The sequence below is a fragment of the Geotrypetes seraphini genome, chromosome 2, assembly GCF_902459505.1.
Source record: "Geotrypetes seraphini chromosome 2, aGeoSer1.1, whole genome shotgun sequence".
Lineage (NCBI taxonomy): Eukaryota > Metazoa > Chordata > Amphibia > Gymnophiona > Dermophiidae > Geotrypetes > Geotrypetes seraphini.
Window position 1 is genome coordinate 383,317,205 of NC_047085.1, and position 22,954 is coordinate 383,340,158.

Below are 22,954 nucleotides of genomic sequence, written 5' to 3' on the forward strand. Positions count from 1 at the left end.
AGTGTTGGATGCAGTATTCCAGGTGGGGCATACCATGGCCTGGTACAGCAGCATAATAACCTTCTCAGATCTGTTTGTGATCCCCTTCTTAATCATTCTTAGCATTCTGTTCACCCTTTTCGCCGCCGCCGCACATTGTGTAGACGGCTTCGTTGACTTGTCTACTAGTACTCCCAAGTCCCTTTCCTGGGGGCTCTCTCTGAGTACAGCACCAGACATCCTATATTCGTGCATATGATTTTTGTTACTGATATGCATCACCTTGCACTTATCCATGTTGAACCTTATTTGTCATTTCGCAGCCCATTCCTCGAGTGTGTTTATGTCCTGTTGTAGGTCTTCGCAATCCTTCTGTGTCCTCTGTATAACTTTGTATCATCCGCAAATTTAATCACCTTACTCGTCGTACCAATTTCCAGTTCGTTTATAAATATGTTTAAGAGCATGGGCCCGAGCACCAAACCCTGCAGCACTCCACTCATGATGCTTTTCCAGCCGAGTATTACCCATTTACCCCCACTCTCTGTTTCCTATCTGCCAAGCAGTTTTTAATCCACGTGAGTATATCACCCTCAATTTCATGGCTCACAATTTTTTAAAGTAGACGTTCATGCGGTATCTTGTCAAACGCCTTCTGAAAATCTAGCTATACAATGTTGACCAGGTCACCCTTGTCTATCTGCCTGTTTACTCCCTCAAAGAAGTGCAGTAAGTTTGTCAAGCAAGATCTTCCTTTGCTGAAGTCGTGCTGGCTGGTCCTCATCAGATTGTGTCCGTCAAGGTGATCAATGATGCAGTCCTTTATCAGCGCCTCTACCATGTTTCCCGGTACCGAAGTCAGACTCACTGGTCTATAATTTCCCAGATCTCCCCTCAGAGCTTTCTTGAAGATCAGCATAACATTCACCACTTTCCAATCTTCCGGAATCCTTCCTGATTTGATTGACAGATTGGCTAGTAATTGAAGGAGTTCAGCTATAACCCCTTTCAGTTCCTTGATTACGCTCGGGTGGATTCCATCGGGTCCCAGGGATTTATCATTTTTAGGCCTATCTGCATGCATACCTCTTCTAGACTGACCTTCAACCCTGTCAGTTTTCCATCTTCATTTCCTGTATATAACCTGTCAGCTTTTGGTATATTAGATATACGATACATGATTAAATATTTTCAAGCACATTATATATTTATTGTATTAGCAATGTGCTAGATATGCAGCCCTAGTTTTTCCATATTAATACAAGCATTGTATAGATGCTGTTCCATCTAGTGGGAACAGTCTGTTTCAGGCTAGACTCAAGCTTCTACTGCATCGTTAAATGCTTGACATGTGTGACAATATCTTTTGAAAGTTCTATCAGCTCACTTATTTCAGCAGCTAGAGCAAAAATTAGAGAGAACATTGGTTCTGGTGTCAATGATTCTTGATTTTAAGATGAATATTTCATCTATATACTATGCAGTTACTATAATGTATGGCATTCCAGAATCATCTTCAGTTCACACATTTATAACACCAAATTTAATGTTGCACATATCAGACAGTGCTGCTTTTTCCTTAGCAGCAATAGCAAAAACATGTCTTTGAAACTATTCTGGCAGAGGGTAGTATCTGGTCAGCAGAAAGATTGCCATATTTTGCACCAATTGAAATCAAATTATCAGTGAGATAAGCAAAGCTAATTCCTTAGACTAAACTAAATTAAACCTTAGGTTTGTATACCGCGCCATCTCCATGGTCATAGAGCTCGGCACGGTTTACAGGGATTGTAATGAGAAAGGAACTCCAGGGAAAGGGTTAGATGAAGGTCGGAGGAAAGAGGAGTGTTGGAGAGCTAGGATGTCAGATGAGGAGGGAGTAGTTAAATTTTTGAGAAAAGCCAGGTTTTCAGATGTTTACGGAAGGGTTGGAGAGCACTCAGGTTCCGAAAAGGGGAGGTAAGGTTATTCCAGAGCTCGGTGAGTCTGAAGAGGAGGGAAGTCCCCAGTTTTCCTGGGTGGGAAATGCCTTTTAATGAGGGGAAGGATAGTTTCAATTTTTGGGTAGGTCTGGTGGTACTAAGATTCAAGGAATTCCAGGACAGTGGGAATAATGGAGGAAGGATGCCGTGGAGGATCTTGAAAGGGGCTTGATGTCCATGGTGCACATTGTGATGACCACCACATCAGCAACTTCCACTTTCACTGTTGCAGGCACAGTGGTCATTTTGGATTTGTCCTATGGAATCATTTTATAGATGAAGTCCCTGATGTTTCTTATAACATAACTTGTTGTGTGTCCTTTCAATCCACTTCAACACCATCTTACAAGTCTTGCACATTACAAAATTGCAGCTTCATTAGCCACATGAATGACAAATTCTTTCCATACCATACTAGTTCCATCATTTTTGATAAAAGACAATTGCTTGCTGTTTCTACAAATGAGATTTTGTTCATTTGAAGGGGCATTTTTGACAGGATGCCTAAGTCCAACTTTGGACATTTTGAGAAAACCATCCAAAAATCATCAAATGTCCATTTTCAAACCCACAAGACATCTATCTTTTAGATATTTTGTACAGCTAGATGTCAAATTTATTTTGCCATTATTAAAAAAAAAACCATCCAAATTAAAAAAATGTCCAAAACAAGCCATTGCATGTAAGAGAGGCCAGCATTTTTAATGTACTGATCACACAGACATGCCAGCAAAGCAATAGGACACTCTAGGGCAGTGGTCTTCAACCACCGGTCCATGGACCGGTGCCGGTTCGCAAAGATTTCCTGCCAGTCCGTGAAGAATTAGTGTCCCCTGCAAGCATGTGTCCATCTTCCATCCGGCTTGGCTGCTCCTTATCTTCAGCTCCAGCTGCACTTGTTTGCCGGGACAGCGCACAGTGACTCTTGCACGTGGCTGACCTGAGATGGAGACAGGGACCAAGTTCATGGGGATGGGATGGGGACCGAGCTGTGGAGATGTTTTTTTTTAATTTCAGTTTTAGTAATTTGCCAGTTCACAGAATAATTCTTTTATTTCCACCAGTCCATAGGTGTCAAAAGGTTGTAGAACACTGCTCTAGGGGGCACTGCTGTGAATATGTCACATTAAGGGTGTAGGTATACATCTCACTATACATTATACGGTGAGCTTTCCAAAACTCCCCCAAAACCTACTATATCCACATGTCTACCACCCCAATAGCCCTTATGCCTGCAGGTGTCACCTATATGGCAGTATAGTAGGTTTTTGGTCAGCTCATACTTTCCACCGGTAGTTAGGGGTAGCATATGGGCCTGGGTCCCCTTCTCTACAGTCCATAATATCTGCAGCTGTCATAGAGACAGATATATACTGTTTCATGTAAATATTTGGGAGATGGGAGAGGGTCAGTGACCACTATGGGAGAGTGTGGGGGCCATATTTTCATCCTTCCAGTGGCCATCTGGTCAGTATAGATACCTTTTGACCCTTATTCATTTTTAGAATAAGTCTAGCCCAAATGTGTGCTTATCATTGTAAAACATCCAAGTGCTAAGCCCTTCCTATTCCCACCCAAAACCTGCACCCTTAAGACTTAGGTGCACTAAAAAGATGCCTAAAAAGTCAGTTTTCAAAATGCCCACTTTGACATTTTGACTAGTAAGATTTCCAAGTGCCAGTTTATGCTGTCTTTTTGGATGTCTATGTTTTTCTGATCTGAAGAATAAGGGTTACCTTTGAAAGCTAATCAAACAATGCACTAAGTCCAATAAAAAAAAGTATCATCTTTATTCCTTTTGTTTTGTTTCATTTCTATGTATTTCTATATATTACCTTAAAAAGTAGACTACACATTTACCATGCCATTTCACATAGGACTCAATAGCGATCCAGCTTGTTCTAGTTTCTCAATAACAGATATACTGATGCTTTAGGGCCCAGTGTAATATTTACAGTACTGTCTTTTCATATATAGTATTGTTGCAGTTTGATTCCTGAGGATTAGAGCTGTTGTGGATTTATAAGCTTGCTATAAAATTGTCTTCTAATTTTATTTACTTGCCAGTCAATATTCAGTAAGTGGTGATCATTACCAGCAAAATTAGACCCCCCAGTATGAAGTGCTGGGTTATGTCTAGGCATCACAATGAATATCAACGTCTGATTGGATTCGTAAGCAGTACTGGGATCTGCATAAGCAGAGTGTACATACAAATATCCCCCCGCCCCCACCCCCCAACATAACATATCATAGCAATCAGCTTATATACCACAGGACCGTAAAGTTCTATGCAGTTTACAAAAAAAAAGATGTCAAATTGAATGGAAATTAGTTACCCAAATATTTGGTGAATAGTTATGTTTTTAAATGCCCCCTATATTCTAAGTAGGAACTAGAAGTCATGATCAATCGAACCCATGGTGGGAGACTTTTTGGACTTTGATTATTTACATACATTATATAGGCATTACTGATTATTGATTTCAAAATTGGATTATTGTAATATAATTTATGCAGGATTACCTATGAATCAAATTTAAAATCTGCAAACTTTACAGAATTGTATGATTAGATGTAGAGTATCAAAATTTGAACATATTACGCCTTTATTTACTCAATTGCACTGGTTGCCAATTCAAAAAAGAATCAGATTAAAAGTATTTATTCTTACATTTCATGTGTTACATACCGAATTGCCACTTTATTTATCAGCTTATACTAGTTTATATACACCGTTGCATCTTCTTCGATCAATTGATTCAAATAGATGATCTTAAGGTGGCCAAACAGGCTGAAAAGGTGACGGAGAAAACTAGAAGGATGCATAGGGTGAGGAATGGTCAGTAGTAAAAAGGAGATATTGATGCTTTTGTATAAGACTCTGGTGAGACCTCATTTAGAATATTGTGTATTCCGGAACTTGGAGACCTTTTGAATGGATGGCTAGCAGTTAAGCTCCCTCCTCTAGACATCATTTAATAGACTCCAACAAGAAAATTGTTTCTTCTATCTGAGTATAAATCCTCTAAAAACAACAATAATAATAATGTCATCAATCAAGCAGAAGATACAGGTGACCCCAGCAAAAGCCACAGGGAAAACTAAAAGATTAAAAGAAGATCCACAAACTCCTGACGGGATCCCATTACCTATGGATGCCTTAGATGTTATTAGATGTTATTGAGGTAATGGAAGTACTTAGAAATATTAACTTAACATTAACTGAGATTAGAAAAGAGATGAACATAATGAATGGTAAATTTGATATAATAAATAACAGAATGGATACTTTGGAAAATAGAGTAGAAAAGATTGAACATGAGCAGAAGGATCATAAGGAAGACCATATTATCCTTAAAGAAATGAGAAAACAAATGACGGATCTTGAAAATAGATCAAAGAGACAGAATGTAAGGATCCTGGTATTAAAAGAAGGATCTGAAAAGGAAAATATGATAGCATTTCAAGAAGAAATAATTCCTAAAGTTCTTCCTATAAAATTTAAAGTACCATTGCAAATAGAAAGAGCACATAGGATTGGGGGGAAAAAACCTCATTAGGAAAAACCCAGGCCAGTAATAATAAAATTATTAAGGTTTCAACATGTATTGGACATTTTAAAAGCTGCAAAAGAAACAAAGAATTTGATTTATAAGGACTCCAAACTACTATTTGTTCCGGACTTTGCTAAAGAAACAGTCCAGCTGAGGAAGCAGTTTATGGAGCTCAGACAACCATTAAAAGATCTTGGAGCTAAATATGGGTTATATTATCCAGCACTGATGAGGGTTACCTATAAAGATAAATTTCATCAATTTGAGGACCCTGAAAGACTCTGTTAATTTCTGACAACTTTAGAGGTACCTATAAATTAATCAGAATATTGTTGGAAATTATGAATTTTTTTTAACTTTGAATTTGAAAGTTTTGAGAAATGCATAAACAAATGAATAACTGTTAATTGACCTCCTTAATATTAAAAATGGTTACTGCAACTGAATTTAACTGTAATGAAACTAGTGGAAGGGTCACCATTTTGAATAGAAAAAGATTCAACTTAGGAGCAAGAAAACAGCTGTTACATTACTACATTCAAGTAATCACCTGATGTCGGACTGGATGACGGAAGGAGAAACAGAGGAGATTCTGGAACACTTTGCCCTGCCTCCCTCCTCCAGTGCAGGCCCTCCGTGGATGAGGCCAGTAATGGAATCGTTCTATTTGAGCCCTGATGTTTCTGGGAGATTGATTGCGAAGAGCAAAGATGATTCTAAATAGGAGGAGAGGGTCGTGAGAAAAGGAGGTGAGCAGTGTTGTGTTTATGAGAGGAAGTGGCTTAGGTCCGGTTCATTCTGACTGCATTGTCCCTGCTCACTTCCGTCACTCTTCCGGTTCCAGCTTGTATGGAGGAGGTGTTTAAAATGATCCTCACGCAGCTCCAGTTGGCAGCTGATTTGGTTTGGAGTCTTTATTTAACTTGCGTTTGCATTGGGCCAGTAGGAACAAGAGCTGTAATCAGGGGAGGCTTTGGCAGTGCCTGCTTTTCTACACAGTTTGTGGTATACTTGGTGGTTCTAACTGCCCTCCCCTTGTGCCGCCGATGCTCAGGTTTGAACGTTTCCATGAAACACTTTCAACCAAGTACTGCAGCTCCCTATTTGTATGGATTACGGCAGAACTAATGTTACAAAAGCAAGCTGACCAGTTTCTGCATTTCTTCAGTAACTCTGCTCCCTCTGTGTCGGTACATATAATGAGAGTCTAGGGCTGCAGACACTAAGCCCGCTCATATTCTTGCTGCTCACATTAAAGCTGGATACAATTGTGTGCAGTTAATCGCGAATGCATGCTAGCAATGTGCTGTGATCTTTTACAGTGCGGTGGAGAGTGAAAGAAATAAAGTTTTACAGGAGTTTTCCCCTTGAAAACTGCACACATGGATTTACTACATCTATTGGGTTATGTGGGTAGCTGTTCCAGAGACATGTTCATCCACCTGCCTCCCCAATTAGTATCTCTAAATATATTACAATTCCAGTTGTCATAATTATAAAGAAAGATGAAGATAAATATGAATTGGATGTATTTCTCAGACAAATAATTATTTAAGTATTATTGTAATAGATTTTTTTTAGCCTTCTTATATGAGTACATAAAACTAAAATATTTATAAAATATTATTGTATAAGGGGTGATAATTATATTTCATGAACAGGGAGATAATTTATATCTTAGACTTATGAATTATTCAGATTAGTTTTTTGTAATACGTACATGAATGTTCAGGTTATGTTACTATAAATTTATATGCCAAATGCACTTTTGAGGTAGAACACATATGCATGTACTCTTTGAAATCAACGCACACTTTTACAAATAAATATGTCTATTCATTTTTAAGTGTGCAAACACACTTTTTTCAGGAGTACATGTATATTTTCCAAGAGTCCAAGCACACTTTTTTCAAGAGTGCATATAGATTGTTTTTATTATTTATAGACAAAGATATGATATATAATTTAATACAGTTGTTATAATAATTCTAAGGGGATTCTTGATATTTGCATTAAATCATTAATAATTAAGAAATAATTTTGATATGTTGTAGACTTTATGAGTTGAATGAATTTGAATAAATTTATTAATTTATATGGTTAATAAAATCTAGTTAATATTTAATCTTCTTATATGAATTGATAAAACTAAATATTTAAGAAATATTACTATTTAAGGGATGCTTGATTATATGTCATGAATGGGGGAATATATCTTTTAGAATTGTGATTTTCTCAATTTAGTAAAATTCAAAAAATTGATAAATTGTCATATCAAAGGGGTATAGGTTGATCAATTTAAATAGTTTAGAGGAAATAATGAAATAAGATGATAGGGGGAGGGCTACCAGTCTGATTATGTCTTCAAGTTATCGTAATATGAGTAGGGGAAGTTATGGGTGGGAATAGAGAAGGGTTTTTGGGATCTTATAATTAGAGTATTTAAGAGATCAAGGGGGAAGTGTTGTGAAGGGGGAGTTTGGGAAAAATGGGTATTATATTTCACATATTAAATTAAGGGAAATGAAATATATACAGAGATATTATAAAAATAGGACATATTTGATGAGATTCATGTATCCTGTAAGTAAAGATCTTAATGGAGCTTAAATTATTTTCGTTAAATGTTTATGGCCTCAACCATCCTATAAAAAGAAAGAAAACACTATTGTTTCTAAACCAACAGAATGTAGATATATGTTTTATCCAGGAGACTCATCTATTGGCTTTAGAATCCCAAAAACTAGAAGGAGACTGGGTAAAACATTGTTTTTTTGCTCCAGCAGTGAGGAAAAAGGCAGTTGTAGCAATATTGGTAAATAAAAAATGTAATGCTATCTTTAAGATGATTCAGGAAGGTGGGTACATGTTGACATGAGTCTGGGAAATACTATGCTGGCGCTTTTCAATGTATATGCACCTAATTCGAACCAAATGGAATTTTTTAAATCTCTACAACCATTGTTACTACCACTGGCTGCTTCTAATTTAGTTGTGGCAGGGGATTTTAATGCTGTTATAGATCCTTTAATGGAGAAAAAAACCTAGTAGAGTTATGAGGTCAATAGGATTAGATAATTTGGTACAGAATTGTGATTTGAAAGATATATGGCAAATATTTCATTTTAATGATCAGGAATTTTATTTTTGCTCCCATGTTCATAAATCTTTTTCAAGAATAGATTATATATTTATTTCAAATTCATTAGTTCAACAAGTAACACAAGCCTCCATAGATCCAATTATTTTGTCTGATCATGGTGGGGTGTGGATTAAATTTAAAATAATTGATCCAGATAATAGTAGATCTGTATGGAGATTTGATAATACACTGCTTGCAGAGCCAAATTGAGAAAGTTCAATCAAAAATAAATGATTATTTTCAAATTAATAATATGGAAGATATCTCCATTGAGACTATTTGAGATGCTTTTAAGGCTACCATGAGAGGTCAAATTATTTCATTTTCGACATATATTAGGAAACAAGTTAAAAAACAATTTTCTAGTTTGGAACAATAAATTAATCTTTTGGAGTCAAAATTGATTGATAAATGGGAATACTCTACCTTTAGCTTTTAAAAGAGCCTGTAATGTAAATACAATGAGATTTCTTCTAAATTGATAAGAAAATACTTCTTTTCTCAACAAGCTTTGTATTATGGAAATTCAAATAAGGCGGGAAGATTATTGGCAAATTATCTAAAAGCAAAAAAAAAGGAAAACAAAAATAATAGCAGTAAAGGATGAGAACGGTAATACCTATTCTCAAATTGGACCGATTTTAAAACAATTTTTAAATTTTTATAAAGGCCTGTATTCTTCTGAGCATTATTTAGATAAAGAAAAGGATGGGTTAGATTTTTTAAAATCAATTAAGGGACCAAAAATTCCTGAACATATAAAAGAAAGCTTAGAAAAGCCAATATCTCTAAAAGAGTTTCAAGCATCATTGAAGTCCCTTAGAGCTCCAGGTGGTGATGGTTTCACAGTAGAGTTTTAAAAAAATTAGATTGCTCTAAGTCGGATAGATGTTGGCATTGTCATCTTGAAGCAGAGACTTTAGATCATTTATTGTTCTATTGTCCATTTATTATGGCTTTCTGGAAATCAATTTGGGGCCAAATTAATAATTTGTTAGAAAATTATGTGGCATTATCGTATGATACAGTATTATTTTGCATGTCTATGAGGGCTAAGAGCCAAATATCTTCCAAAAATAATAAACTCTTACTTATTTTAACAGGAGTCTCCATACAACAAATAACATGCAATTGGAAAAATTGGAGTAGATTAAACTATAGTTTTTGGTGGAATTCAGTGTGTCATATTTATAAAATGGAAAGAACATTAGCTCTTCAGAAAGGAAATTTTAATAAATTTCAAGATGTGTGGGGGCATTAACAAATTATTACAATGAATAAATATCATTTCCCTGGTTAGTACAAATGAAATAATGGGGGGGGGGGTAATTTTTTGAATTTTCACTAGGTGCTTTGAATGAAAGGAAAGTCTTTATTATATGATATGTGTTATAATATATTGAAGAATTGGGAGGGAATGGGATAAAATAAATTGAGTATGATTAATTAGAGAATTTCAAGTGATATATTTAAGTTAAAATGATGTTACTTTTTGTTACACTTGATGTAAGTTATAAAAATGAATAAAAAATTTTAAAAAAATAGAATATTGTGTACAATTCTGGAGATCACACTTTCAAAAAAATATAAACAGGATGAAGTCATTCCAGAGGAATGCAACTAAAATGGTTGATGCCGCTTTATAGGGCAATGGTCAGACCACACTTGGAATACTGCATCCAACATTGGTCTCCCTACCTAAAGAAGGATATAAAACTGCTGGAGAGGGTGCAGAGGCGAGCAACTAAACTAGTGAAGGGTATGGAGAAACTGGAATATGAGGAACGACTTAAAACACTGGGATTGTTCTCCCTTGAGAAAAGGAGACTGCGTGGGGATATGATCGAGACCTTCAAAATACTGAAAGGAATCGACAAAATAGAGCAGAGAAGATTATTTACATTGTCCAATTTGACACGGACAAGAGGACATAAAATGAAGCTAAGGGGGGGCAAGTTCAGGACTAATATCAGGAAGTTCTGCTTCACACAGAGAGTGGTTGACATCTGGAATACTCTCCCAGGGGAGATTATTGCAGAATCGACAGTCCTAGGCTTCAAGGGCAAACTAGATGCATATCTCCTTGAGAGAGGCATATAGAGATATGGTTGGCTATAGGGTAAGCCAGGTGTATACCTGGCAAGGCCTCCGTGTGTGCGGATCACCGGACTTGATGGACCGAAGGTCTGATCCGGAGATGGCGCTTCTTATGTTCTATGGCATAAGGCATATGGGGACAGACTTAAAGATCTCAGTATGTATACTTTGGAGGAAAGGTAGGAGAGGGGACATATGATAGAAGTTTAAACATGAGACATGTCTCTTTCAATTGAAAGGAAACTCCAGAGTGAGAGGGCATAGAATGAGATTAAGAGGTGAAAGGCTCAGGAGTAATCTAAGAAAATGCATTTTTACAGAATGGATGGTAGATGCATGGAATAGTCTCCCAGTAGAGGTGGTGAAGACAAAGAATGTGTCTGAATTCAAGAAAGCGTAGGACAGACACATGGTATCTCGTAGGGAATAGAGGAGATAGTGGATGCTGCAGATGGGCAGACTGGATGGGCCATTTGGCCTTTATCTGTCATCATGTTTGTATATTTCACCCCTGAAAAAATAACCAATCCTTCTTTCACATAAGCATGAACTCCCTCTCTCACCCCCGACATATCGGATCATCTCTCGCTACAGCATAATCACAGATTCTCCTCCCCCCAGTTAGAGCAGGCCTTTTAGGCATTCCTTAGTCCTTGTAGTCCAGTGGAGCAATGGGGGCAGGAGTGAACCTTGCATGCTCCTGCTTCTAGTGGCTCCTTTGCAAAAGTGGCTGCCAAAACCTTTATCTGTATTCTTGTGGTTCTAGCTCCCTTACCTAGCTTGCCTCTAGCTACTACCCCTCATATTTCTGTCTAGATATTCCATTGGTATTTTGTGGACAGTTTTTCAAAGGAAATTATGCCCATAATTCCTTTTTGATAAGTGGAAATAAAGTATTCCCATAAAGTGGAAATAAAGTATGCCCATAATTCTTTTTTGATTAAGTGGAAATAAAGTATCTCTAAGCTTTGCACTTGGGTGAGGTATTTGAAAATGTTGCCCTTAAGATCTATAATAAAGATAAAATGAGTTTTCAGTGAATTTAGTGAAGTGCTCCTTAAACAGCCCAGGTCGATGGAAGAAAAGAAGGATGATTCCAGAACTCTAAGAAAGTTTGATTTGAGATTTTGGAGAGAATACAAATGCATGGCAAAGATAAATTAATGTGTTCCTAATCTATTTGAGGCTGCTATAGTAACCAGCAAAGTTAGTCACTGAAATGAGGCCATTTTGAGAGAAGCACTTTTGTGCTACCAGCTCATTCAAATACCATGTAAACAGCTTCATGAGAATTTTGTTTGCTATACAGTCCAAGAGAAAACACTAATCTGATTACAAAAATCCTAACATTTCCCCTGCAGGGTAGCAGATCTCCTGATCTGAGATTCACTGTGTGGATCACAGCTGTCAAGTTACCCATTCCAGGAGGGAGACTTTTTGGTCATTGATGGATTTTTGCCAACCTAATTCTGGTACATTATGGGACCTGCAGCATTGATTTCAATGGATAGAATCATGGACTACAAATACACTGCTTTGGGGTATGTATGGTATTTATACTGTATATGTTGCATTGTTGTTAGTTTTCTGGAAAAGCTAAACTACTGGACTGGATTCTTGGCCAGTACTTATGAACTTCATGTGACATATATTAGGTGCTAATTTTTTTTTTTTATTCTGAAAGAAACTAAATATTGCCTGTGCACATTTGTTCTCAGCATATTTGAGTTTTTGAACCAAATGTGGTAAAATGATAGTGCTATATATATATATTCCTAGCAATCGTTGAATCATAAATGTATCCCGCATCCAGAAAAATTCTACAAGGTTTTTGCATAGTTGTACTGTTATGTTCAGTACCAAAACCAGCAAAAAAAAGTCTCCCTCCTGGAATGGGTAACTTGGCAACTCTGTGGGAATGATCTGTTATTCCCAGCAATCACCTGGCTACCAGAGAACCCATTAGATTTACTTGTTGGGGTTTATTAACCACCTTTTCATGAAGAGATTCACCCAAAGCAGTTCTGAATTATAATCAGGTACAGTAAACCCCTGTGACTTCGCGGTTCACGAATCATGGATTCAGTAATTCTGGTGTGTCATAGCAGCTCCTGATTGGTGTAGCCTGACTTTAGTACCACGAAGAGGCAGTCAGAAAATACTGAGAACGATTTTCAGCACTCGCCAGCGCCCCAGCTGCTCTCTCCTGCCTTCGCTCAGCTCCTAAACCGCATTTGCGGTTTTTCAAAATTTGTGGGTGGTTCTGGAATGGAACCCCCGCAAATTTTAGGGAAGTACTGTACTCTTAAGGCTCACAATCTAATTGTAGTACCTGAGGCAATAGAGGGTTAAGTGACTTGCCCAGGGTCACAGGAGGCAGGCTAGGATTGAGCTCACAACCTCAGGGTGCAGGGGCAGCAGCTCTACTACTAGGCCACTCCTCCCCTCAAGTAGGGTTACCAGATATCCGGATTTACCCAGGCATGTCCTCTTTTTAGAGGGTATGTCCAGGCGTTCGGACAGCTTTTCAAAACTCGGCACTTTGTCTGGATTTTGAAAAGCTGCTTCTTTGGAACCACGTCGGGAGGGTTTCTGCGCATGCATGGATGCAACGCCGTGCATGTGATGCTATCTCGTTGCATCTACGCATACACGGATGCCCTCCCACCCGAGAACAGGTGGGGCTGGGCTGGGCTGGGCAGGCCTGGGGCAGGGCTATGTGTCTAGATTTTAGTCAACTAAAATCTGGTAACCCTACCCTCGAGGCCATGGCATAAATCTAGGTTTAGGAGAGTCCTGAGGATCAATCCAGTTCCTAAAGGTACAGTGAGCAAGATCTGCATGTGTGTTAAGTTTTCTTATAATGTGGTCACTTCACTAATGGTTGGTCCCAGCATCCTTTTTGTTCCGACACCACCAAGATTGTCTTCCAGGGACAAGAGTGAAAACTGGTGTGCCTGAAGAAATGTGAAAGCCACCAATGCAGAAATAGATCCAATGGTTACTGCTATAGTTAATGTAATAGCAATTGTGGAATAATTAGGATACCAGTATGACAAAGTGAGGCAGCAAGAAGGGCAGATAAGATACCAGCAGTAGGGATTGTACCTAATATGCCAACTTAGGAATCCCACATGTGCTTTTTTTGACTGGATCTAAGTTCTTGCTCAAAGAACTATTTCCCTTCAGACCAGAATAGAAAATATCATTTATAAAAGATACTAGGAGATTCAGCAGAAACTGTCGAGAGTGAAAAAAGCATTGCAAAGAACAGTAGGAAAGTATGAAATGTGAAAAGAGAAGCTGTTGCATTTTATTTATATACATGAAATAAAACTTTCATTCCAAAGAAACCATATCCTACTGAGGTTTATATGGAAAAATCAGGAGATAATATACTAACCTTAAACCCCCTCTTCCCCCCCCCCCCGCCCCCACCTTTTTTACAAAACTGCGCAAGAGGTTTTTAGTGTATCCGTGCATGTGCAGATGCTCTCCCAACGTTGCTGCTAGCTTTAAGCCGGGTCATTGAAAAGCCGTCCGGACCCCCCGACATGTCCTCGAAAAGGAGGACATATGTCCAGGGAAATCCAGACGTCTGGTAGCCTTAGGCTATCCAGTATGAGTTATTCCCATATGTACTACTAGAATATATGTCGGTTACCAGCCCCACCAGCTTTTCCACATTTTGAATATTTAAATAGCTATAAAAACAATGTGGTTGTTGCCCAAATATTCTCTTACAAAGTTTCCATGGTCTCACTGGACAATAATCAGCCAACATCAACTGGCAAGCACTGATCCAGTTGGTATGTGTTAAATTGTAGTCAGCTGATACCAACCCGGCTACTCCTTAGCTAGCACGATTGCTAGCCTGTACATCTTTGCATCTTTGTCCTTCTCTTTGTTTTATTCTTATTGCCTTATCTGCTTCTGCTCTTGCGGAAGTCATAGGTGAGTTGTTTGTAATTCTGTGTAATAGCACGAACGGGATTTGGGTCTGGGCCCGTACACAAACAGCAAGACACAAGCACAAATGATAAAGGAAACTTCTTTATTAACTCAAAGGAAAGAAAAAAAAAATCCTGCACCCTGTTTCTTCACAGGGCCAGGCTTACATGGACCAGTATCTAGTTCAAAATGTTCTGAGAGGGGCCTGTAGCTGAGAGGACCCAAAACATGGACCACCACACAAATCATACTGCTTCCTTCCTGGTGACATACACTGCAGTACTCCTGTCATGGTGGCAGAAGTGGCTCCATTTTCTTCTGCTGGCAGAGGTTAGGATCTCCAGACTCTGCTATATTTTAGCTGTAGCAGTGGATCTCTCCTGCTGCCAGCGTGGCTCAGGACCCCATTGGCATGTTTAATATAATGCTACAGTGGGTCGTTTCCTATTCCACAGGAAATACAGTCTCTCTGGTACCTACCCAATCCTTCGTCATGCTGTCTACACTGTCAAAGGTACCTGTTGCAGATTTTGGTATTGTCCACAAAGAGCACACCTTTCCAGACATCCCTTCTACAATAAGAACAACATAAAATTGCCATACTGGGACAGACCAAAGGTCCATCAAGCCCAGTATCCAACCCAGGTCCCAAGTACCTAGCTAAATCCCAAGTCGTAAAACAGATTTTATGCTGCTTATCATAGGAACAAGCAGTGGATTTCCCCAAGCAGTGGAGCATTAAGGTGGGGAGGGCAGACCACCCCAGGTACTGTCTTGGTGGGGGCACTGGCCCCTCTCTGCCCCTCATCCATGCCATGCTTGCGCCCTCCCCTCCCTCCCTCCTGCACCTCTCCAAAATACTCACCAACATGAGCAACCACTCTAGCCCACTGCTCGCACCGGCCTGGCTCCCTCTGAAATCACTTCCAGGTCGCAGAGCCAGGAAGTGACATCAGAGGGAAAGCCAGCATGAGCAGCAGGCTGGAGAAGCCACCTGCACTGGTGAAGATTCAAAGAGCCAGATAAGGACCGATTCCTATGGCACACCGCTAGTAACTTCACTTTCCTCAGAGTGAAATCCATTTGTCATTTTCTACTGCACCAGTTTCTAACTTAGTCGATTACTTTGTTTAATTGTAAGTCACCTATGTGGAACTACGTCAAAAACTTTGCTAAAATCTAAGGGCACTACATCCAGCATTCTTCCTCAATCCAACTATCTAGTCACCCAGTCAAAGATAATAATCAGATTTGTATGACTAATTATCCTCTATAATCTCTAGATCTGGAACTTTTTGCCATACTGTGGGCATTAATATAAACAGTTTTTAAAATGTTGCATGTTTTTTCCATATTTTACTTACCTGAAGTCTTTCATGCAAGGCACGTCACTTCTTCCATAGGTTGAAGCCATCTCTGTTCAGCAACCCTTGTAAAATCATAGGTGTCCTGTTAAGAATTTACCCCCCAAGTGTCTGTGGGAAAAAAATGTTTAAAATATCTCAACACAAAAGTAGAAAAAGAAATGACAAATTATTAGATAGTTACTGCCATTTGCTTTCATGACTCACAGAGAAAGGGAAGGACATAAAATGGACCATGGAAACCTGCAGTTCTAACTGCTCCCTTTACTGGTATAATTTTAGTGATCTGAGTGCCCCCAAGGGATACTGGAATGTGAATAATGATTGATACTGTTGTTTTAAATCAGTCATTCTTTTCTGGGTTCTGTTTCTAAAAATAATACCGTTTGCAATAAAAAAAAAAGAAAATAAAATAACAGAAGGTTTGGTTTATAGCACAAACAAAATTGTTACATACTGAATAGGTTGTAAGTACTGAATTCTTTGCCTTTTTACTCATCCCTGCTTTAAAAAAAAAAAAAAATCTGCAAATCCATTTGCTAACCAGCTGCACCTCTGTACTGAACAGATAACAACCTGTCCAAGCCAGGCTTTGCTGTGAATCGGTGCTGATAGGCCTGAATCTCAGAGCTTTTTTTAAATGCTAATGACAAGAAACATTTCCGAAGCCAAAATGCTCTTGTAGATCTGTCTACTTCTATTATGACTGATATTTGCTTGTAAGTACATAGAACACTTGTTCGCTGTGCCTTATCTGCTATGGTGCAGCATGCTGACCTACATACCGCTCTGTACAATATGATGCACAAACATCTTATAGACAATTTTTCATTTTCAGCTTAAAACAGTGGGGGCAAAACAGAATTGCTGAAAATCTAACAAAGAGATGGCATTATTTCTCAATAAAAAAGTGCATTTTTCCAAAGAGTTTATTTGTCTAGTGGCATGGAGTTCATAGACAATGTTGTGGGGAGGGGGGAGGGAACCTAAAGATACCCAAGGGTGTTGAATTACAATTAGGTAGGCAGGACTTTGGAAGCGTGACACCGCATCTTTTCTATTTACATTGAATCATCACACAAACTTATTCAGTACAGTCTAAAGTTCCCCCATTTTTTTTTTTTGAACCAGACTGCCGCTGAAACACAACTATTGAAACACACGTGATAATGGCAAAGACCAGAGGGAAAGAAAGGAGAGCTTGGAAAGGTAGAGCAAAAGCCTCAGCTGTTCCTGCCTATCTCTACAGACATGCGAGTCCCATTACATTCTGCAAAACTGCCCTTTGTCAAGGGGAAAAAAAAAAAGCCTAAGCTGAAATTAAGATTGGATTTTATATCTATTTATGCACAAACCCACAAAGTGATTGAAAATACTCAGAAACAAAGGGCCTGATTCTATATTGTTCACCTAGTGCCCCTTTTACTAAGCTGCACTAGCAGTTTTAGCGCACGCTACAATGCCGCACGCGCTAGACGCTAACGCCTCCATAGAGCTGGAGTTAGTTTTTCTGCATAGCGCAGGGGTTAGCGCGCGCTAAAAACGCTACCGTAGCTTAGTAAAAGAAACCCCTAATGTATCAGCGCCAACAAGTGCTGCGCTAAGTGCGATTCTATGTAGAATCACGTTTAGTGCCGCCTAAGTGGCATTAGGCATCAGTCCTAACTTTAGACACACCATATTTATGCCAGGGTTTTCTTCATCTAAATACATGTACCTAAATTAGGTGCCTAATTCGAAAATATGTCCATAATCTGCCCCCCTAATCATGCCTACTTTTAGGTGGGCACTTTGGACTAGGCGCCTACTTTTTATAGAATCATGTTTTTTGAGTTAGGTGCCTTTCAATTAAGTCCAATTAACAGCATTTTATACATAGTAACATAGCAAATAAAAGCCTGAATGATCCATCTGATCTGCCAAATAGTTACACTCATTATAAATTCATGATTAAATTGAATAATCTTTTTTCTTTAATATTCCTGTCATAGACCGTAAAATCCGCCCGCTACTGTCTTTAGGTTCTGTCTACTGGATTTCTCATCGAAGCTCACTTCAACCTATCCAAACCATCTCTTTATTTGCAGGATACAGGCCATAAAAGCCTGTCCAGCACTGTCTTCATGTTCCAAATTACTGGAGTTCCCATCGAAGCCCTCCACAGCCCATCCTAAACTAAATTACCATATACAGGGCACAGACCATGCAAGGCTGCCCAGTAGTTCTTCAATTTATACCATTCATTTTCTAATTAGAGATCATCTGTGTTCATCCCATACATTTTTGGATTCTGTCACCATTTTCATCTTCATCACCTCTCTTGGGAGGGCATTCCAGACATCCACCACCCTTTCTATGAAAAATAATTTCCTAACATTACTCCTAAGTCTGCCACCACGCAACCTCAGTTTATGCCCTCTAGTTTTACCATTTTCCCTTCTCTAAGAAGATAAGAATAGCTGTACTGGGTAAGACGAATAGTCCATCAAGCCCAGTAGCCCATTCTCACTGTGGCCAAAGAGTAGCAACATTCCATGCCACCAATCCAGGGTAAGCAGAGGCTTCCCCCATGTCTTAATAACAGACTATGGACTTTTCCTCCAGAAATTTGTCCAAACCTTTCTTAAAACCAGCTATGCTATCTGCTTTTACCACAACCTCTGGCAACGCGTTCCAGAGCTTAACTATTCTCTGAGTGAAAAAATATTTCCTCCAAATCGGTTTTAAAAGTATTTCCCTGCAGTTCCATCGAGTGTCCCCTAGACTTTGTAATTTTTGACAGAGTGAAAAATCGATCCACTGGAAAATGTTTGGTTTTTAATGTCTATAACATATCACTCTATCCCTCCTCTCCTCTAGTCTCTTTTCATACATCTTTTGATGCAAACCCCTTATAATTTTCTGTGTTAGGTGCCAAATATTGGTGCCAATTAAACCTATTAACCAATTAAGTTAGGTGCTTACATTGGCTGGGTGTGCTGATGTAAGCACCTAAGTTTAGGAAGACTACATAGAATTTGCCAGTGTCTAAAATAAAAATACTTCAGTACTGAATTGTAGTTTGTCCAAATAAGTTATGGCCCTTAACTACTTAACCATATGTACATATAGCAGAATTTTGCCTTACTTCACTGCACACATTCTCTCTCATCTCTGTAGAACATTTCTGTATTTTGTCAGCTTAAGACCATTAAAACAAACACATCCTGTACCTGTATCAAAATATCAAAAACCTTAGAGACAGCCAGAGTCACTACTAAATGATTCAAATACAAACTGAGATCACTCTTGCTGCTGTATTAAGCACCCTGTCTTACAAACATTATCTTAGTTTTCTGCTTTGCTTTACCAGATTTAATACTACCAGCAGGATTTCACACCTACGTACATTTTTCTGTGCAGCATTGAATTTATTAATGGATTGTGCTGACGCAATTCCCCCAAACTATATTCTGAGATTTTTTTTTTTCTGGAATTGCTTCCTTTTTTAATTATAGTTAACTCTGATTAATGGCTATGAATAAACCTGGCAATTTGGATAAATCTGTATTCAGACAACGCAGAATATACAATAACAATTAATTATTTGCTCTATCTTTTTAGTTGCATAATCACCTGTTGTTCCAGTCTCAAATGATGAAGTTTATCTAGATATTACCTTAAATACTGACTTAATTATGAAACCTTAAGTCCAAAGAGTAAAACTTTTTTTTCATTTAATTGAGGATTTACTTATTTGGGGGGTGGGGGTTGTTATTCATTTATGTAGTTCTTTGGACAGTTTTACCCTTAAGGTTCTGCTTTAGGATAGGAGAGACCTCTAGTGGCTCTACTAAATTGCTATACTACGACCTGTGTATTCCTTCACAATTTCCGGAAAAGGGGAGAACATTCCTGACCAGTGTGGTAAAGGTAGGAGGAGAAGGAGACCCCTTTTGAAGGGAAACTGGGACTTAGAAAAACCCAGCAACATTTGAATTATTTTTCTTTGGTTTCTTATTCCTTGGGCACTCCACAATTCTAGAAGAAATACAGGAATAGCCTAATCATTAGTGTAGTAGCCTGAGAATGGTAGAATGAGAAGAGATGCCAGTGCCCCCAACAAGATGGCACCCAGAGTGGTCCACCCACTTTACTATGCCACTGCGAGAGAGGGGAGATGCTGGATGGAAAGGGGGAAAGAAGGCAGAAGCTGTACAGGAGATAGATGCTGGATGGAAGAGGAGAGAAATGAGCAGATATATGGGGGAGAGACAGAAAGGAAGGTGATAATGATGGAAGCAGAAAGAAAGAGCAGATATAGGGGGCAAACACAGTATAAAAGGAGGAGAGAAAGAGAGCAGAATGAGATACTGGGAATAAGGGTAAATAAAATAGGAGACCCAGGGTGAGGGAAAGAGATGGAAAGCTGCCTGTAGAGCGTAAAAATAAGGAAACTTGAAACTAGATGAGTTAAATCTGGACATAGATGCAGAAAAATAAATTGAAGAAAGCCAAAAGGAAAAGGAGGGGGAAAAAATCCTGGACTTAAGACAGAGGAAAGCAGAAACCAAATAAATGAATGGCCAGAACATAAAAGTAAAACAAATAATTTTATTTCTAATTCAGGATAGTGTGGTACCCATGTTTATAAAGGTTGATAAATATAAATAGAAAACAGCATTAAGATGATTTCTTTTCATTGAAATAATTTTAATACATTTTTGACCAACTGCCAGAGACCAAAACCGTTTTCCTCAGGTTAGGACAGCTTACAGTCTTGACCTGGGGAAAGAGGTGTTGGCTTCTGAGAGTTAACTGAAAAATGTTTTAAGTCCTTTCAATAGAAAAATCATTTCATTTTCTATTTGTAATTGTTACCCCTCCCCTTCCCCCCTTTTACTAAGCCACAATAGAGGTTTCTACCACAACCTGGAGCACTAAATGCTCCATTGCTGCTCCGACACTCATAGAAGTCCTACGAGCATCGGAGCAGTGTCAGAGTATTTAGCACTCCAAGCCACCATGGAAACCTCTACTACAACTTATTAAAAGAGAGCCTTAATTTGTAATGTACAGTGTGTAATACCATATGGATAATGTAACAAAAATTTTTGCTCACATCAACTCAGTCATTTGTGTATGAAAAAAAATATTTGCTCACATGAACTCGGTCCTTAGAGGGAACATTGAAGTATGGCATCACATATCTGTGGACTATTATGCTAACAAGAAAGCATGGGTAACCAGAAAAAAAAAGTACTACCCTCCCCCCCCCCCCCCCCCCCCCCCCCACACACGGCTTTTTTTATCACCAGCTGCAGCGGTAAAAGCTTCATTGCTCATAGGAATTATATGAGCATCGGAACAATAAAATACCCTAATGCAACGGCTTCATAAAAGGGTACCTTAGTGATTGGTACCATAACCACTCTGCCAGCAGCAAGAGCTCATGGTAGAGAATCTGGACTGAAAGAGAACTGTGAAGTTTTACTGGTGCTCTGCACATCCACCTCAAGAACTTCTTATGAAAAACAATGTTTCTGCCATTTACCTCCCACTCAGTGTTACATCCTTACTATATATAGCCTTGTGACCAAGAAATTTTACATTCCAAGAAGACCAAGTATAAAGACAGTTTTCTAAATTACATGCCCGATGCAATTAACAGAGGCATAAGAATTCAGGACTTTCTCAAGAAGTGCTGTCTTAAGGATGTCATTTATGCACTTGCCAATCTCTGGAAAGATGTAGCTAAATCAGTATTTAAAAAAAAAAAGTTTGGCATAAACCTTGTCCATCAACAATGTTAGATGAAAATGAACCTGTGGAGGAAGACTTTGAAGGTTTCCAAATCAGTGATGAAACGCTGATGATATCAAACCTCACTTCTTATGCAAGAAGTCTATCATCTGAAAATGTGAATAAGTTAGAGGCAACTGATAAAGTGCTGAATATTGACAAAGATACACCTGTTGTGCATTCTTTCAGTGATGGTGATATTGCTGAGTGTTAAATAAAGAAAAGTTTCAAGATAGCAGTGATGATAAAGACCTTGTGAACATCGGAGAAAAAAAATCCATATAGATATTGTAAAAATGTGTGACCAGTTAATTGATGGCATGGAACAACATGCATTTATCAATGAGCATGAGATTATGGCATATGGCAGCCAACCCAATCAAAGAGATTACTGAAACAGAATAGACAGATGACACTGAAAGAAGTCCTTAAAAAGACTGCCACTCTTCCTGCACCATCGTCAGATAGCTGAATACAGACAGAAGATGATGCATGTTAGACATTTTTGGCTAAGAATGACTATTAGGGGCATAATCAAAAAAATAAGGCATATAAAAAAATGCCTAAGTTGGCACTTGCATGTCCTAATTGCCGGGATGTCTAAGTGTCAACTTTCAAAACTGTTTTTCTGGACATCCAGTAAGACGTTTCACCTGCTGTGCATCCAGAGTTCAAGGGGGCATGTTGGGAGGCATGTAATGGGCAGACTTAGGGCATGCTTAAACTTGGACATCTTCCAGAAATAATCGAACCTTTCCCAGGATGTCCTGGATGGAACTTAGACAAGCAGGAGATAGGCCTGTTTTAGAGGTGTCTAAGTACCACAAAGGCCCCCAAACTGACCAGATGACCACAGGATGCATGAAAAATGGGAGCGGGCTTAGGCACTTGGGCCAGTCAGGGCCTTAGGCAAATCCCAGTGCATCCCAGGATGCACCAGGAAGGCCCACCATTTTGAAGAGGTGGACCTGCTGGCAAGAGGGACTGAGCATCCCTCCTGCCGACCTTCTTAACAAGCTATGGAGTTGGGGGGCTGGTGTCTGGGGCTACACTGGACCACTAATACATATACTCTCAGGAAAAAGGTCAGTTAAACTCCAA

At 38.8% G+C, this 22,954-nt stretch overlaps 1 long non-coding RNA gene across 3 annotated transcripts in view; it reads left to right on the forward strand.

Moving 5' to 3' along the window:
• Positions 1 to 22,954, forward strand: part of LOC117355843 — a 74,626-nt gene that overhangs the window by 26,703 nt on the left and 24,969 nt on the right. For 2 of the 3 annotated variants that reach the window (XR_004538459.1, XR_004538458.1), the window contains exon 4: positions 12,119 to 12,298. The exons of the other annotated variant lie outside the window; for it this stretch is intronic. This is a non-coding gene — a long non-coding RNA (uncharacterized LOC117355843). The remainder of the gene's footprint in view (positions 1 to 12,118; positions 12,299 to 22,954) is intronic. 3 annotated transcript variants of the gene reach the window in all.